General features: G+C 46.4%; 1 pseudogene; it reads left to right on the top strand.

Moving 5' to 3' along the window:
• The first annotated feature begins 11,456 nt into the window (after positions 1–11,456).
• LOC109296396 lies at positions 11,457–12,619 on the top strand (annotated as a pseudogene).
• Positions 12,620–17,439: the final 4,820 nt, after the last annotated feature.

Here is a 17,439-nt window from a genome sequence, read left to right on the forward strand (position 1 = left end):
GAGGGCAGGGTCCTATGGTTGAGTTTAGGTGTCAAGAAGGAATTGAATTGTGCCCCCTTTGTTAATGAGTGAGTGGAAATGGCGCCTCCAGAAGGAATGAATCATCAGAACATGTGACCTATTGTTTGTAGCTGTTGACAATGATAATAACTATAGAAAGAACACATACATTACAGAAAGAGTATTCCTGGTGGGGATGAGAGATGAGGAGGAAGGGGAGGAGATGGAGAGGAAGGGGATGGAAAGGCCAAGTAGGAGGGAGTTGATTTGGCGAGGAGGGAGTGGAGTTCTCTCTCCTTCTCCTGTTTCTACCTTTTTCTTTTTCCACCCTTTCCCCCACCCTCTCCTCTCTTTTCTGGGTGCCAAAATTGACTGGAACAATCTGTTGTTTCAATTTTGGGACTGGCACAGGCCCCAAGCCCCACCTGTGACAGCCACAGAATGAGTTTGCATGGAAAACAGTGCTTTTAAAAATGAAAACATTGCTTTAGAATTGGAGAGGTGCTGCAGTGCTCAGGAAAGCAAGGGGTTATTGGCACTGCCCCCTCACCCCCTTTGATAATGCACCTCAGCTTTGTTTTGTCACCAGGTTCTTCAACTGCCCTGTCCAGGATCCTTAGTTTTAGCCCACAGCTCCTACAGTATCCCATCCTGGGAGCTCCCTCCTGCTATGCACCCTGTGCTGATCCACTCCCAAGCCAGCTAACTATTTTGGTAAACTACTACAAATTCCCCCCTCCAGACCGCAGCTTCACTTGGAGAAATGATTTCTTGCTTTCCATCTATGGCTACGTTGAACAGGGTTACAGGTACAGAGTGCTTGTTGCATACCACATCAGACAGCTACATTTCAGTGGTGGTATGTGGAAACTACTAGGAAAAGGGAGAAGGAAGCTGTAATTGATACCTGACTGTGAATCCTATGCTCAGGGGCTAGACTGCATATGTGGTCTAGATTAGTTAATTATCATTGACATTCAGCTAGTTTCAACTTTTCGGTGTTGTGACATGATTTAGTTGTGCAGGTTTAATTGAACAGAGCAGCTTGTGATCAATAGTTGACTACTTGTGTCCTGACAATCAATCCCTTATTCATAAATATGGAGCATCCCAGCCTCCTACTAACACTGATTTTCTGTGAATGGTAAAAGTTGATTGAATCAATCTTGCCATCCTTCACAGCACTGCAAAATTGTCTGACAGCAGGTTGAGTTAGTATCATCTGAAAGCATGGCTTGTGCATGCTTATAAGTGTTGGAGGGCTTTTTAACCTAGCACACACAAACAGAGCAAATCTAACAGCTGGGTGTTAGAGCTAGACAAATTCAAAACAGAAGCAAGACATATTTTTTAACCAGAGACTGTAATTAACTAGTGAAATACCTTGCCAGGCATATGGTGGCTTCTCCACCACTGGATGGCTTCAAATCAACAGATCTGCTTTAGTTCAACTATAAGTTATTGGTCCTGTCACTGGCTGAAATTCTAGGGTCAGAGATGATCACTGCAGTTACTTCTGGCCTTAGCTCTATGGGTGAAATCATGACCCCACTGAACTCAAATGGGAGTTTGCCCTTGCTTCTTATGGAGTTAAATCTCCCCACTCTGCCTCATCAGAAATGACCAAACAGGTCTGCACTTCAGAAACCCTCCTATCTTCCTGTTGAAAACCTTTCTGGCATCAGCCTGTCTCTGCAAAATGTTTTGGATTTGACAAAACAACTTAATCTGATGAGAAACTTATTTATAGGGTTGCAGGGTCCCTGGAGTAGATGGTGTGTGTATGATGTGGTTATATAGTACCTAGTATGGCAATACCCTGACCCTGACTAGAGCTGCCAGGGATTAGTGCAATATAATTTGTATTTTGGAATAACACTCATTTGAAAAGGCATTGTCATCATCGTCAGTTCCAAGAGGGCTGAAAGAAGGAAGAAGGGCAGCAAAAGGCAGAGGGGCAGTGACTCCTGCACACAAGCTGAACAGTCCCAGTGTTTAGAAAGCACATTCTCCATGGCTACAGAACAGGGCAGCTGTGCACTAGCAGCTGACACCAGGTGAGGACTTGCTGCTGTGAAGCTGGACTGCCACTTTAATTCTGTGGCAGCGTTTCTCCTGAAACATCTCAAGAGACACAGTAGCTCTGTGGAGACATGAAGAAGACAGCTTCTCTTCCTCCTCTATGAAATTCCCACTGACAATGGGAGGCAGTACAGAGGCAACAGGTAGCAAGCTTTCTCATGTACAATCCCATGGATGTTGTGATGTTTGCTCAGCTCTGACACTGGAAAGGTCAGTTGGATTCAGGAGGGAAGTTATGCAGATATCTCATCTCTCTCTGCTTTCTCTCATGCCCCCTGTGTGGAATCAGACAGCCCAGTCCACCTCTCTGTCTTGCTTTTTTTTTTCTTTCTCTTTTCCCTGCTTACCTCTTCCCCACATTCTCCCATTCCTTCTCAGGGCCATTACAAGTGTCATTACAAAAATGGATTAGATAAATTCTTGGAGGAAAGGGGGATCAGTAGCTAATGAGCACAGGAGTTAGGGATACAACCTCTGAATTAGAACTTCCTAGACCTGGACCTTAAATTCTGGAGGCTGAAAGTGAGAGAGGAACAGTGGAAAAAATCCTGGTCGTAGCCTGTTCACTGTCCCTTCCAGCACCCACTCTGTGTGACAGAATGCAGGGCTAGATGGTCTGACCCAGTAAATGTCAATTCTTATGTTTTTATGTCCCTGACCCTCCACATACATGTGCACACACATGCAGATAAGGACAGTGGCACGAGTTTTGTTTGGAGGCAGGGTAGATGCACTTTATAGGCTAACTAGATAAGATATATAGAGAGCATAAGCTTTCATGAACTCAAGTTCACCTAATCAAATGCTTTTCTTTTTGGTGTTGATCCTTTTCCACAAATAATGATTTAGAGAGGCGACTTCTGAAACTGCAGTTGGCGATGACCAAGCAGTTCTGAATTTGGTTATGTCACAAACTACCACAACCCTCGCTTTGACAGTTGATCAAGCCCTCTGGGTCCTTTCCCCTTTTTTCTTCGTCCGAGAGACACTGGTATTTCTGGTGCCCCTTTGATCATCCCAGCTGGAGTAAAGGAGAATATTACAGAGACAGAGGCTTCAAAAGTTTCTCCAACATAGGAGGAAAAATTGCCCTGTCATGAATTTATCATGTGAGCAGCAGTGCAAGGATGTGGTTTTTGTGAGGTTGGATCCTGTCTTGTATGACAGGACAGTGTTTTCTGGCATGATAGAGCTTAGCAAGATTATGAACAGGATGAGAGCATGCGGCTACCTTTAATTGCTGGAGACTCGATGGCCTAGGAGATCCTATGTCCCCGTGACCTCCAGGCATCCTCCCAAAAGGCTTGTGGAGACCCAGCATGTATCTTTTTCCCTGCAAACATAGCAGTCACCTCAAGCATTATGCCTAACACAGAAGTAGTAGCAGGTGAGCCTTTTGGCAGATGTAGGTAGGCAGGCAATAAGCATGCAGGAAATATGAATGTGGTCCAGAATCACAGGAGAAATGATAATAACCCAGAACACAGTGGGTAAATCATAGGTGTACAAGAAGAATATGTGCAAACATTGTGGCTCTGTGCTTTTTATAACAGTGGAGCACTTGCAGTATTAATGATGCTGTGCCTGAGCATGCCTGGACTCACTTTCACAGAGATCTTAATGACGCCTTTGCTCTGTAGGGCTGGTTGCACTCAACCTGTGTGTCTGCTGCATTCAGTCCCAAGGGGAACTGCATGTCCAAGGTGGATCAGTAAGGGGAGAAGGACATAATGATAGGGTGGATCAGAAAGGGGAGAAGAATGATATCTGCCACATTCCCTCAGCTAGGGCACATGCTTTTATGACTGATGTGTTTTGTCCTCAGCAAACTGCAGCTCTTCTGTGTTGTGACACTATTGGGTTGTATTTGCTTAGCTGGACTAAGCAACTTGTGGTCATTAGGGGTCCAGTGGTTTCTAATCATGGATCCTTTCTTCAGAAATGTGTGGTTTTGCAGCCTCCTAGTGACACTGCTTCTGATTTTTTGTTTGATGCACACTGAAAATTGACTGAAGTAACTTTCCTGTTTCCCAGTTGCAGCACTACAGTGTGGGGGAGAGGTTATATTCATCTCACAAGTTCCACAATGATGCTAGGACCTGTTTCTAAATGGAAGTGCCACTGGCCATGCATTAGGGGAGCCTGCTTTCCTTACACTCCTTTTTGCCAGTAGTTCCTGTCATGCTGGGCTGATATCTAATACACCCTAGTATAATAACAGACAGCCTGGAGAGAAAGCCTCCTCTCTCAGACTGCAGCAGAGGTCTAAAAGTGCAATAGTTAGTTGATAACCCAAAAAGATTATTTATAATTTTGAATGATCTGTTACCAGGGCTCTGTTGTGGCAGGGCCTGGTGCAGTTCACACTAAGGGAGAGACAACCCCTACCCCGAAGGGTTTTCAGATTGTGTGGACAGGATGGAAAAAGAATGGTAGAGAAACAGGGGAATAAAGTTATTGGCTGAAGGTCAGCCAGCAAGTGAGGGGCACAGTGGAATGGCAATCTCTTGAGCCCTGACAGAGCCCAAATGCATCTGTACAGCTACATTTAACTGCAAGTGTGCTTAAACACACAGCTGCACAACTCTAGCAGGAAATATAGTAGGCAGTTGCATACCCTCCAAAATTACATTGACTAAGACATGATTACCTTAGATGACCTTTGTTACTTCAAACTGGAGCCTTGTACTTGACATAACCACTCTGAGGATGCAAATAAAGGGTCACCTGGTAACAGGTTTTTATGGAAAGGTCACCATGGGAATTTCAATGTAGTGGGCCACAATGAATGAGTTAAGTTTCAAGAGGCTAGGTCTACAGAAATAGGAATTTCTAGAGTCAAGCAGAGACCAGCCTGCTGAAAGCTTCTGGATATATTAAGGATAGAGTCAAGTCCTTCACTTGATGTAAACAGGCAGAGCTTAATTGAAGCTTATGGATTTCTTCTGATTTACTCCTGAGGTGGTTCTACTTCTTCATATTCTTTATCAGCCTGATGTCCCTATTACAATTGAGCCTTCTATTCCTTTTGCCAGCACAGTCTCTGGTACATGTCTGCAGAGCACCTGGCACCAAGAAACCAGTGTGTCTGGGCTCTACTGTGATACAGGTGACCAGTCTCTTCTGAGCTCCTTTATGTGTAGAGCAGAGTTGGTGTGTGTTATAGTTCTCTTGGACAGCACTACATTCCACTTTTATTCTGCTTTAAGGGTAGAGGGTGGGGAAGAATGAAATAAAGGAATTGGTTCAGGCCACACCCCCTCACTTAGATTTTCCACCACCAGACCCTGAATTCTGTTCTACGGGTGAAGCAGTGATCAAGCCAAGGCACCACACATTGGGCCAACACCTTCTCTTGCTTGCAGGGGCTTATGTGGATCCGATGGTACCACTGAGCAGCAGTTAGTTGTCTCCCTCTGACCCAGGTTGGGAGGGTAGGGTAGCAGTTTTTATTATGAGTCTTGCAATTAAGTCCCAGCTCCTGGAGTCAAGTGATCAGGTGACAGACTCAGGTTTCTAGCAACCATGGTTGTGGCAAAAAGCTTGACATAGTGATTTGGGTGCCTCCTAAAAGCTCAGAAACCAGTCGGCAAATACAGAGGATCCTAAAGGTATTTTTAAAGCTATCATGATTTTTCCTGCCCATCTTCTGGACCTGACTGATGGCCTGGGTGATGTCCTGGGGCAGTTTGTCCCTTGTTGCCATCTTCAGGGTGGTCCTAGGTGGAACTTGTTAATGACGTGAGCACTGTGCGCTGGGGACCTGGTCCACTGTCTAGCAATGCCAGTGGAAAATCTCCCAGTGACCCCTCTGGAAATTGCTTCTGGCTGTGAATGAGAGAACAGAAATCACGTCTTTTCCCCACCTCTGTCATCCAAACATTGTCAATCTCTGTCTTTCCCAGCTCTACTCCCTTTTCTCTTTCTCTTTTTTCTCTCTCTTTCCATTTCTGAAGAACTTAAAAATGCTAATACCAGCTTTAATACCTGTCTCAGGCCCTCTCCCAGCCTCTATGCTGTCCTGCATAGTCCCTCTCCTCTCAGAGCAGAGATGAAGGGAGTTCTGGGGGATGCATACAGTTCCCTTGCAGTGATCTTTGTGTGACCCATGCAAAAAGCACATCAGTTGACAGGGGCTGCGTGTGTTGGGGAGGGGAGGCGTGGGAGCCAGCAGAAGCCAGAGGTGGCTGAGATGCCTTCATCATCGTGCATCTTCCCCTCTGACTTTGTCATCCAGGGGACCTTTGTGTACATCCCATTTTAATCTGTTTTCTTTCTCTCTTTTGCTCGCTCTTGCTCCCTCTCTCTCTCCTTCCCCCTCCCTTCAGTATGTGGGCTGATCACTTCTCAAACTTTTAATTCAGATGGTAATTGGAATAATAATACGGGCAGAATCCTTCTGGTTCTGTTGCTGCAGCTGGCTTTAGGGAGCTATGAATAGCTCTGAGTCACACACACTGAAATGGTTTAACTTCAAATCGTTTTGTTTTGTGTTCATCTTACCCAGCCCCAGCTCCAGGGCTTCAAAGAAAAAAAAAAGTCAGCCCCCCAACTTCAGCTTGTCCCAAAATGTAAACCAGGCAAAGGCACATCAATAAAAATCTTATCTGGGTGCTACAGAATGGAATGTCTGAAGAAATCGGTCAGTGACTAAGTCTTGTGGGGCAGATGGGGATTGCTGGCACTCACTTGATCTATTTATACTTATTGAAGGAAAAGGCATAAGTGTGTATATAAAAATGGTATATAGTTGATTACAGCTTCCTCCCCTCACCTTCCATATGTCACTTTCCTTCTTAGGCTGCGAGCTCTTTGGCACCAAGGCTGTGTCTTCATATGTGTTTGCACAGCACCTGGCACAGGGGAGCCCTCATCCTGTTTGGAGCCTCTGGATGTCACTGTAATACAAATCAGTTATCACCATTACAGCCTGCTGTAGTCTATACATGCATGGCCACATGCCTGGAACCTGGGGCATTAGAGGGAGGATGGCTCTGAGTTTTATATGCAGTTCTGAAGTTCCAGACCCACCATTTCAGGGATGGTCCAATAGCCCCCAGGCTCTTCTGTGTGAGTGAACATCATCCCCAGAGTTCACCACCAGTACAGCTCCCACTGCAGCAGGAGAGGTAGAAGGACAGGGTTGTATGGGGCACAGACAGGACTGGACCTAACTGTGTACATTAATGCTATTACTATTGCTGTAGTGTTATTGCCCTCTGGTGAGGGAAGCACCAAGGGATGATGGTGGTGAATTATGGGTATGAAGTTTGCTCACCCAGATGCAGCTAAGAGGTGGTGTTGTAACAACCAGAAGGGCCTTGGTGAGCCACAGATCCATTCATTATAGTGTTATTGGTACTACCAAACATAAGGTCCAGGAGGGAGAAAATGAGTTGTGGGGTTGGAGGGGATGAAGGGATTCAGATTATGAAGGAAATTATGGATGGAAAGGATGGCTTTAGTAATAGGAGAGTGAGATACCCCCTCCCCCCACACTGCATAAGGTTTTTATTGATATGCACCCCCCTGCCCCCACTGCATGTTTTTGCCCCACAGAAAGGTCAGTGGGTTAGCTGTAGTTGGGCTTACTTCAGCAGCTCATGTGGTAGAGGCTCTTGTTTTTAGGGGCTGGGGGTCCATACACAGTTCAACAAGGATTTGCTAAAAAAGTGATGTCCAACATAAGGTTTTGGACTATGGTCGACCTCAGAGGCTTGGTATGAGCTTCCATTAGCAGAGAAGTATGTGGGCCTAGGAGAGCGTGGGCCTCCATCTCAGTCATGAGCATCAGGTATGAGTCACCTCGATTCTTTCACAGCCACTGCTTTGAACCCCTGCTGGCAGCTTTCTGTGGTAAATACACTGTGCGGGGGAGTTTTACATGGGACCTTGAAAAAGAGGTCCTGTCCCCTGTGCAGGAGCAGAAAAATCCTTGCCCCTTTTCATATGAGTGAGGAGTTTTTTTCTGTGTCCTCAGCCAACATCTCTTCTTCTTCACTGTTGTGTGATGCACTGTCAGCTGGCTATTAAGCCTCCAGACGAGGGATAACTGTGTTGTTCAGTGCTTCTGCCTATTGATAAAGCACCTAGTAATGAAACACACAGCATGATTTCTCTACGGAACTGTTTCAACCTTTCCTTTCCAGTTTACTTGCATCTGTGCTGGGTGTGATTATCCACAGTAGGTTGCTCATACCCACACTTGGGTGATGGTGAAGAAGGAAGTACAACAGTGTGTTGGGAGATTTCATACATGTAGAGGAAGTTTGGTTTGATGCAAAAGGCACAGACCTACAAGTCAGGAGACCTGGGTCCTGTTCCTGGCTGTGCCACAGACCTGTTGGATAACACTGGGCAAGTCACTTTATTTCTCAGTGCTATTGTTTCCCCTTTTACCCTTTGTCTGCCTTCTCCCTCTGAACTGCCAGGGACATTCAGTACATGTTTGTTCAGTGTCCAGTACAATGCAGCCCTGAATTCCTTTGAAGCCCATAGATACAACTGGAGTACAAATAAATAATACATCTGCTAAGGCCTAGGGAATCACGATGGAAGTGGCTTGGCTTAGGTGGGGTTTTGCAGTGGAAATCTGTCTATGAGAGATCTCTGCAGTGGCCGCAATAGGACCTGGGGTATGACATGCTTTGAAGCCACATTCGTTTAAGAGCAAATTGGACACAGAGTGATGGCTGTTCCCACCCCTTGGCTGTTCTCTCTGCATGTTCCCATCTCTTTCAGACTGCAGGAGAGATTTGTGGAAGCCCGTCAGGGTGAAAATGGCATATAGGTTTATTTTAGTTTGTCTACTGATTGGTGTAACTCTAGGTTTTCTGGCTCTGAGCATTACTAATGCTTCCTTTTGCCAATCAGGAGGGCACTGAATCAGACTCTGCCGCACCACTGCTCTGGGCTTGGCCCTGGCAGTCAGGGAGGCTGTTCCAGAGCCTTTCACCTTGGTCTCTCCTTGGTTCTCCTGTGGAGTCTGAGCCCCTTTCTCTTCTTCCTTAGAGGAAGCATCACCACAACTGTATTTAGATCAACCACAACTGTATTTAGATCAGTTATAGAATCATAGGAAATTAGGGTTGGAAGGGGCCTCAGGAGGCCATATAGTCCAACCCCCTGCTCAAAGCAGGACCAGACCCAACTAAATCATCACAGCAAAGCTTTGTTGAGCTGGGTCTTAAAAACCATCAAAGATGGAGATTCCACAGCTTCTCTGGGTAACCTGTTGCAGTGCTTTACTACCCTCCTAGTGAGAAAGATTTTCCTAATATCTAACCTAAACTTCCCTTGCTGCAACTTGACTGGTGCTCCTTGTTCTGTCATCTGCCACCACTGAGAACAGTTTAGCTCCATCCTCTTTCAAAACCTCCTTCAGGTAGTTGAAGACTACTGTTAAGTCCCCCCTCAGTCTTCTCTTCTCTAGACTAAACAAGCCCAGTTCCCTCAGTCTTTCCTTATAAATCATGTCCCCCAGCCCCCTCACCATTTTTGTTGCCCTCTATTGGACACTCTCCAATTTGTCCATATCCTTTCTGTAGTGTGGGGCCCAAAACTGGACACAATACTCCAGATATGGCCTCACTAGTGCTGAATAGAGGGTAATAATCACTTTCCTCAATCTCCTGACAATGCTCCTACCAATGCAGCCCAGTATGCTGTTAGTCTTCTTGGCATCAACAGCACACTGTTGGCTCATATTCAGTTTATTGTCCACTGTAACCCCAAGGTGCTTTTCTGCAGAGTTGCTGCGTAGCCAGTTGGTCCCCAGCCTGTACTGGTGCATGGGATTATTCCGTCCTTAGTGCAGAACTTTGCATTTGTCCTTATTGAACCTCATTAGATTTCTTTCGGTCCACTCCTCCAATTTGTCGAGGTCTCTCTGAATCCTAGCTCTACCCTCCAGTGTACTTCCCCCAGCTTGGTGTCATCTGCAAAGTTGCTGAGGGTGCACTCTATCCCATCTTCCAGGTCATTGATGAAGCTATTGAACAAAACAAGCCCCAGGCCCAACCCCTGGGGCACTCCACTTGATACTGACTGCCAACTAGACATTGAGCCATTGATTACTACCCTTTCAGCCCAATGATCCAGCCAGCTTTCTCTCCACCTTACAGTCCATTCATCCAGTGCATACCTCCTTAGCTTGCTTGCAAGAATGTTGTGGGAGATGGTATCAAAGTCTTTGTTAAAGTCAAGTTATATCACATCCACTGCTCTCCCTGCATCCACAGAGCCGATCATCTCATCATAGAAGGCAATCAGGTTGGTCAGGCATGACTGTTCATAATCTCCTTTATGTCCTCCAGGCACTTAGAAATGGATTTCTTGAGGACCTGCTTCATAATTTTTCCAGGGAATGAGGTGAGGCTGACTGGTCTGCAGTTGCTTGGATCCTCCTTCTTCCCTTTCTTAAAGATGGGCACTATATTTGCCATTTTCCAATCATCCAGGACCTCTCCTGATCACCACAAGTTTTCAAAGACAATGGCCAGTGGCTCTGTAATCACATTGGCTAATTCCCTCTGCACCCTTGGGTGCATCCCATCTAGCCCCATGGACTTGTAAACATCAAGCTTTTCTAAATAGTCCCTAACCTGTTCTTTCACCACTGTTGGCTGCTCACTTTCTCCCCAAACTGTGCTGTCAGGTGCAGCAGTCTGGGAGCTGACCTTGCCTTTGAAGACCGAGGTAAAAATGGCATTGAGTGGCCCATCTCTCTTTACATCAAGTCTCCTTCTCCCATGACTGCTCCTGGGTCATAAACTCTCCTTCTGTGAAGCATGCAGCTCCGAGACCAGCCTGGTTAAGCTTTTAATAGGCCTAGTTAGTCAGTCAAGTGGAAGTCTTCAGTGTGCTTCATATGCATACATTTGGATATCAAGGCTATTAACGAACTTTAACATTAGTGCTGAAACTGACTCTGAAGCCCAGGGGTGAGCTTGGGAAACCAAAGGGGACTGGACCTGTTGTAGGTTTGACACAAGTTGTTTGGATGCTTCAGGCTCATTGGCTGAAAAATGTTATTCTGGCCATTTCTCTCTCCCCTGGCTATGAAGTCACAGCATGAAATGTAGTCATCCAATGACATCATAGACCCAGGTAATTTCTGCCTCCATTTTTAAGGATGCAGACACACATACATACATGCAGGTGATTAAAGTACAGATTTTTCTGTAAACCCCATCACACACTGAAGAGTTCTGAGGCCAAACAGGTTATTTCAGAGACTGGTGCAACAGTGGGCAGGGTCAGCAAATTTGTCACAGACAGGATGTGACCTATGCTGGAGCTAATTTCTGGCCACTATTTCTGCCAGTGCCAGCAGCACTTCAAAAATGCCACGACCACGTCTCACCCCAGAGACGATGGAGAGGGACTGTTCACAGTCCCCAGGCCTGGATGAGGAGGATGGCGAAGAATCCTTATCCAGTTACATCCATCACCCCACACCTCCTCCAGGCCAGGGCAAGAGCCACAGTAGCCTGAGTAATGATCACATGGAAGATACAGATGAACCCACTCCATTTTCCTTAAAGGGGTTTGAAAAAGCCAAGAATTGCTACATGGCAAAAGATGAGGAAGGGAAAAGTGGAATGTACATGAGGAGACTGGCTAGACACTGCCTAGACTTTGAAGAGGAGTCCTTGGACCTTCAAGAACCATTTTACAAAGACCCAGTGGTGGCTGACCACTTAGCAGATGAAGAGGAGGAGAACTGGGGCAGGAGCTACTATTGCCCTGGGCATGAAAGAGGCCATATGCCCAGGGTTACCAGTAGGGCAGCGTTTAGCCCATATGATTCTTTGCATCAGAACGCATCCAGAACATCAGGAAATGAGGTATTTGTTCCATGGGCCCATGCCAGTGACCCTTGTATTGCATACACAGCTCATGAAAAGGCACCTGAAAACTGTGCTCTTCATGAAGAATCCATAGGAGACAGGGAATATCCGTCTCTGCAGCTGAGCTACCAAGAACTCCAAGAGGAAAATTCCATGCTCAGAAGAAAGATCAAAAGTATCCAGAATTTCTCAGAAAGTCAGACAAGTATGGTGAAAAGCCTGGAGAAGAGACTGAGAGCCACTGCAATCAAGGAAGATAAAGAGGCTCGGGGGCTGGAATCCATACTACATCAGGCAGAACATAACCTTCAGTTGATGACGCAACGGGCTTTGAGGGCAGAAAGTAATGTTGGAAAGCTGAGGCAGGAAATGTCCTTTCTCCAAAGTGAGCTGGAGATTTGCAAGGTAGAGAATGAAAACCTGAGAGCGGGCCCGTCTGCTGACCTGGGGGCCATGAAACAAAACATAAAAGTTGCCCTGCAGAATCTCCGCAGGATTATTGTTGGTGCCAACCTATCCATCAAGCAGCTGGTCTCTGGAGCAGAACTGCTGCATCTTGTTGCTGATCTCCTTAAATCCACTGACAAAATTTCAGAAGTGAACAAGGAAGATGATCTATGAAACAGCAGTCAGGTGGCTCCCCAGCAGTGACTGGATAGACTGAAGCAACTGCTCCCATCCTTGAACCAGCACTTAAAACTTGCTTTCATTTGCTGAAATGTTGCTTGTTTTCCAATACACAACCATTACCCCTTCACAGAAGTCCTTTTATTGTCATTAAATATGAATTTTGTGTACTAATGCAGTATTAGCCTCTGGTGCTCTGCTTCAAAGGTGCAGTCCTAGAGACATGGATAACCAGTAAGTTTGCCATGTCCTCCCCAGACAGCCTGTGTCTGAGTGCTTTTTGGCTTTGGGCTACCAGACACAGTTCCCGCTGGGAAGTGTTTGCACAGAAGCTGTGTACCATCAGGAGTCCCTGCAGGTGTTGGCTTGACAGATTTCATTTATAAGAGCTGGGAAGAAGCACACCAGAAAGGGCTGTGTTATTTTTTTAACAGGATCTGTCTATACTCCTCACTGGGTAGGGCTGGCCAGTGCAGGTCGTGGCTGAGACACAGTGCTCTCCACATCTCACTTGTTTTCTGTGGCCTCTCCTTGATGGCTCAAGAGATGTAAGGAACAAGAATCCTGGGTGCTTTGGTAGAAGGTTATTCATAACCTCTTGCTTCTTCCCTCCAACTCAGTTAACCACAGTCTGGCCCCCTAGATGCAAAAGGTTCCTCTCTCCATGCATGGAGCCAGGAAAGAGAGGGGCCTCAATCAGCTTTGTGAAACTGTTTAATTATAAAACTGTTAAATATCCAGATGTGAGCTGAGGTACTGTCCTGTCCCTTTCTTCCTGCTGCTATTGTGAATGGCTTCCTTCCTGCTTTTGCCCCCCTGGTAGAAAGGGAAAATGTGATTTGGCTCTGGCAGCAGCTCTGCACTCTTAAGAAGGGGGATACTAGATGTACCAGCCTTAATTTTGAATCTCTCATGCTTTCTGACTTGCCAAATAACAGGTGCAACACAAGACGTAAGTCCGATCTTCCCTCATGTCCATATGCGTCAGCCTGTTCCGGAGAGACCGCATCAAGGGACAAGAGGGGAAATCATTCCTGTGCATCCCTCAGCCTTTCTCTTTTGTTTCCTTGGTCTTAGGCTATCAGCCATAAGCAACTGCATAATTGCATTTTTACCTGTAAGGCCTTGCCTACTTTTTTAGATCTTTTTCAGTAGCAATTTGGCCATCAGGGGAGGGTGGAGAAGCTGCTGTCTCCAATGAGGTTGGGTGTGGTTGTTCTCAAGAGAACTAAGAGGAATTATAGGCAATATCTTGTCTTCACCTGGAGTATGGCCAGTGGAGCATCAAAAGGCTCCATTGTATATACCCAGGGTCCCACTCTGTCCCTGATCCTCTTCAAAGGACCATATATTAGCTGCCTCTGATGTCAAACTGTCCATACCATGTTCTTATCTGGATGAGATATATCAGGTTGAAACTAGCTGGTCAGGTGAAGGACAGGGTGCAAACCCAATTTGCAAGTTCACTTAATTAGAGCCAATCTATTTAACAAAATTCTCAGACAACACATTATTCCCTTTTCTGTTGCAACGTAACAATGTTCTGTGTGCAGACTAGAACCAAGTAATGATCATTGACTCTGTCCTGGAGGTTGGGGAGGCTATTTTAGTCATTGTCCACTCCATGGCTCCATACAGCCTCTTGGGTAGTTCTGCATTACTCTATGGTGCCTCTTCTTAGTGCCTTCTGCACCTTTCCGATGACTGCCCTCTAGCCATCAGGTGTACAGACACTTCCTTACTCATCCAGTCAGGAGCCTTTGTGTTCTGGGACAGATCTGGGGGTAGGGGTGCAGTAGTATGGTTACACTCTTCCCCTTTTGGCCTGTGTCACATGAGTAACAGCCAGGGACTTTTCTTAAGTTCCCAAAGCAGGTAAGAATCATCCCCCTCCACCCTCCATGCTCAATGGCATGACCTTTCTCTTCCCATTCTCCTCCTCACCCACCCACTGCTGCTGCTGTCACTGGCTAATCCAGGAGCCAGGGAGCTCTAGAGCTGCTCCTGCTGTACTCCAGCTGGGCTGCACAGGAAGCTGGGCTCAGCTGAGGATAGCAGTAGCAGTGGTGGCGGATGGTTTCCTGCCCCCTGTCCGTTTCCTTGGGTGTCACCCACCAACCTGGAAGCAGGCACGGGGAGTGGGAGCCCACCTATTGCTGCTGGTTCTGGGCCTAGTGGGGCTGGACACTGGGGTGCAGCCACCTCATGCAGTGCTGGTCGCTGCTCCCATACTCCCCATTAAAAAATCCTGGATCCGCCTGTGTTTGTGAGATAAACCTTATCCAATCATCTTCTGACTATGTTTGCTTTTTAAGTAATCTCTGGAAACAATGTAATGGTTCCTTATTCCAGGAACAATCCATTTCTATATGGTTAATATTCCCTTACTTATCTTTCATGCACATTAACCTTCAGGGTTAAATGGACCTCACAAAAGCAACTGGTAAAGCACTGGAATAGGTTACCCAGAGAGGTTGTGAAATCTTATCCTTGAAGGTTTTTAAGACCTGGCTAGACAAAGCCTTGGCTGAGATGATATAATTGGGGCTAGTGCTGCTCTGAGCAGGGGTTTGAACTAGATGATCTCCTCAGGTCCCTTTCAACCCTCATTTGCTATTAGTCTATTATTCTACCCGCCCCTTCATATAAGCAGGACGTTTAGCCGCATTCCTTGGTCCGAACAGCCCAGCTTTATGAGAGACCTCTTCTGCTTAATGTAACTGCCATTTTACAACGACAAAAAGCAGACACATTTTCTCTGTAATTCACAAATATCTGCATGGTATGTTTCACAATCACAAATATCACTGAATCACAAATGTAATTCACAAATATCTGCATAGTATGTTTTAGAGCATGTGTTAGGCAGGAAGTAGAGGCAAGAGACGGGTGAGGTTTGTCAGTAGGAGGTGGCATTTTGAAGACCCTGCTCATTGTTTTTCTGTGTGTGTTAATCTGGTAATATGTCCACCAGAACTTAGTGAGAACACAGACTCAACCTTGGCAGCCTGGAGAGCCATTTTGCAATGAGGAACACATCTGGCTCTTACCCCAGTTTATCTGAGAGAATGCAACTGTTTCTCTCAGATGTCGCCCTTGACACATCATCTCCCATGTCCTTCACCATGCCATTGGCACATCCAACTCTAAGAGCACTTTAAGGTGCTCTTAACAGGGCTTTTCTTGTATTTGACCTGGAGGCTGCAACAGTAGTTCACTTGCTCCTTAGGCTGGGAGTGAGGGAATCAGTTCATTGTGCCTGCACTCGGCAATTTGCATTGGCTGCCTATAATCCAAAGAATACAGTTTAGGATTAGTATTGGTATACAAAGCCCTTCATAATCTATGAGTCATCACCCCTTCCTGCATGTCCTTTCTCAGCCGCTTCGGTCAGCCAGGGCAAGTCGGCTCTTGATCCTACAGTTCCTTGGTCCTCCGGTTCACTCAAGACCAGGTCAGGGGCATAACTTTCTCAGTCCATTGAAACCTCTTCTGCAGGTTGTCCGGCAGAATCCCTCCTTGGCAGATCTGGCGGCATGTTGCAAGGTCTGTTTATTCCAGCAGGCTTCTCCCTGGTTCTTTCTGGGCCCTTCCTTTTTGTCACTTTTCTTTTTTTGTATCTATTCACCATTTTTCTTCTCTGTTGTGCAGCAGGGTCGGGGGGCAGGATTTAGGAGTCCTGTGGTCACTGGGAAGTGTTCTTTCCTTGCGTTGGCTGGGTAGTTTTCCTGAAGGATACTGTGTCTGCCCAAGCTCCTTTAGCCCTTGTTTGTGATGTATTTAGACTGGCTGATCTCTAGTCTCGATGTAAGCTTTTATGTTATTTTCGTGTCTAATGCTAGGTGCCTTACAAATGTACTAAATGGTGGGTCCTCCCGCTGGGCTTTCTGACCCCAACTGCCCTTTCCTCTATAGCTAAATATGGTGGGAGTGTGGGGTACATTGCAAGGATGGTGGAGGTTGAGAACTGCTCTACTATATGTGTACCCTTGTTCCCTTCATACCTAGTGTGTATCTGGGCCAATGCTTGGCAACACATCAAGATGGTGAGGTCCCTTTCTGCAGTGGCCACAAAGAGCTGGGATTTCCATACTGCCTTCTCCTGGCCTGGGACCTGTCCCCTTGGTTGTTGCATTGACAGGATTTTCCTTTGTGTTTCTTTCTTCTGCTTGCTTCTAGTGTGCATGCCCAGAAGTGGTCTCAGGTATGGGGGGTGCCAGAGCCCAGCAGGGGTGAACCCCAGAGCCACCTGTTCCCGTGTGAGCTCCTCTGTGTGAGACGCCACACGTGTACAACTCCCACTACCCCCAGTGAGCTGAGGTACCCCGATGATAAAAAGAGCCATGGGCAGCATCCGAGTTAACAGGTGAGTGACCCCTTATTAAGGGCTGTCATTGCCACTGGGATTCTGGCACATCCCCTTCTACCTAACTCTGCTTTGTGTGTCTCTATGACCCGCAACAACCATGCCTTGCAGTGTCACCAGCTGGCAGGACATTCCTGCTCCACTTTTCTATTCTGAATTTGGGATCCAAGACTCTGAGTTTTGCTGCTGCCACCCAATGTATCAGGCACGTACCACCTGTATGTGAGGAATTGCCAGTTCTCAGCAGGGTCAGCTGCTGGGAGGGAGGAGGAAGCAGAAGAAAGGAAGGTGCAGTGATGAGTCAGTGGTCCTAGCAGGAGGGGAGATAAATAATAGATTTCTGAAGCACTGCAAGACCCCATAACATCAGGAGATAAAATCCCAACCTTACCTGTTCCTCAAATTTCTTTTTTCAAGTAGAGTGAGGAGGATGAATGATTTTGGAGATAGTTTCATAGTTGGTAGGGTCGGAAGGGACCTGAGCGGATCATCAAGTCCGACCCCCTGCCATGG

Source organism: Gavialis gangeticus, unplaced genomic scaffold (assembly GCF_001723915.1).
Source record: "Gavialis gangeticus isolate Ggan-Ray unplaced genomic scaffold, GavGan_comp1, whole genome shotgun sequence".
Lineage (NCBI taxonomy): Eukaryota > Metazoa > Chordata > Crocodylia > Gavialidae > Gavialis > Gavialis gangeticus.